The 1,921-nt window shown below is 47.4% G+C and overlaps 1 pseudogene; it reads right to left on the bottom strand.

Annotated features, from left to right (window-relative positions):
* Nucleotides 1–1,921, bottom strand: part of LOC102261508 — a 42,469-nt pseudogene that overhangs the window by 39,576 nt on the left and 972 nt on the right.

A 1,921-nucleotide genomic window follows, 5' to 3' on the forward strand; every position in this document is an offset into this window, starting at 1 on the left:
GCCATCTTGGTTGGCAGTTAATTTGCATATCGCTCTGATTAGCCAATGGGAAGGGTAGCAAAGTTATGGTTAATTACCATGTTTCTCTATTATTAGATAGGATTATCGTTATTTTCTGGACCCCTTGTTCCTCTATTCCTCTCTGTGACAGTGATGTTCCCAGAGTCTGCTCTGACTCTTTTCTCTTCCCCGGCACTAACTCTCACTTAATGCTCATAACATGCTCTTTACATTAGTCCTCTCTACTTTAGCTCATAGGGAAAGGTGAGGCAATTTCCATGCCCATCCCCACTGCCATCACAATTGTTAGCTGATAAGTAATGTCACTTGCTGAGTGTTAAACAGAAAAACAAATAGCACAGTGATAATGTTATCTATCCTTATAATAGGGTAATATGCAAATTGGTCTGGGACGCTGTGACATAATGACTGAACAGCAGGAGGGTGGGGCAGTGAGCTACCTGCAGCAGAGAGCTACAGGAGGGTGGGGCAGCGGGCAGCAAGCTACGTGCAGTGGAGAGCTAGGAACAGTGGTGAGCTACAAGCAGCAGTGGACCGGGCAGCCAGCTGAGGCAAGTGGCAGCGAGCTACTTGCACATAGATTCGTGGACTTGCACTAATCCATATATAGAATAAAATAAAAGGATTGTGTACAAAACTGATGTTATTTGTGTCTATCCAATATCGGTCAAGCTGGCTTGGGAGTACCTTCATCTCAGAGACACAATTGCAGTGGGATTTTTAACCAAGAAAGCTGAAATGTGAACACTTATATTTTGCTCTTCCTGAAGAAACTTGAATAGAAGAATGTGGTCGGTAAGTGGCCTAGAGAAAGAACAAGACTATGTGGCTTTGCCTACGTGTCCAATGCACAGACCAGAGGTGGGGAACCTGTGTGGTCTGACTTGAGCTCAACGTGTGGTTCACACTCTGTTCTCCCCACTCTGCCTAAAGGTTTGCCTGAAGTAAGCAGTCTGTAGCCAGGCTACTTAAGAAAATAATCCCATGTTTTGGTATGTAGGTAAGAAAGAAAAAATAGAAAAGGCACTGACATCCCAGCTCTCACCACAGCCCCTTCCCCTACCCTGGTCCTCAGCAGGAACCCTCCATGGCTGTAGGCATGTGTCTCTTCAAGCTGATCATGGCCTATCACAGTCATAATGTTATTGGCTCTTCCGGGACCATGAGTCACCAATTTGGGACTCTCTCTCTCATACACTTCTAGTGATAGCAATAGGAAGAGGGTGGGATCTTGAGACTGTGAATTTAGGAATCTAACCTCCTGGGTTCAAATCCCAGCACAGCCACTTACTGGCTATGCACCTTTAGCAACTTACCTGCCTCACTTTTCTCCTCTGAAAAGTAGAGATAGAGCACCTATCCCATAGAGTTAACATTCAGTGAGTTAATATATTTCAAGGGTGTAGAAGAGTGCCTGGCTGCAAGTTAAAGTCTCACTATCATCCTAATGGGCAGAGAGAGTAGGAGGATGACTACAAATCTTAGCATTTCTTAGCTCAGGACACTCAGCTCACCTCTCCCAATTTCTGCTCATTAGAGCCAAAATTGCTTCTCACTGATTCCTTCCCCGCAAAGGCAATTACACCAGAAGAATGTTGCTTATCACTCTACTAGAGGCCTGGTGCACGAAATTCTTGCACGGAGGGGGGTCCCCTCAGCCCAGCCTGCACCCTCTCCAATTCAGGACCCCTTGGGGGGCTGTCCCTGGGATTGAGCCTAAACCGGAAGTTGGACATCCCTCTCACAATCCGGGACTGCTGGCTCCTAACTGCTCACCTACTTGCCTGCCTGATCACCCCTAACTGCCCCCCTTGCCAGCCTGATCACCTTTAATCGTCTCTGCCTGCTGGCTTGGTCACCCCCAACTGCCCCCCCTGCCTGCCTGGTCACCCCCAACTGC

The sequence above is a fragment of the Myotis brandtii genome, unplaced genomic scaffold, assembly GCF_000412655.1.
Source record: "Myotis brandtii unplaced genomic scaffold, ASM41265v1 scaffold500, whole genome shotgun sequence".
In the NCBI taxonomy this organism is placed as follows: domain Eukaryota; kingdom Metazoa; phylum Chordata; class Mammalia; order Chiroptera; family Vespertilionidae; genus Myotis; species Myotis brandtii.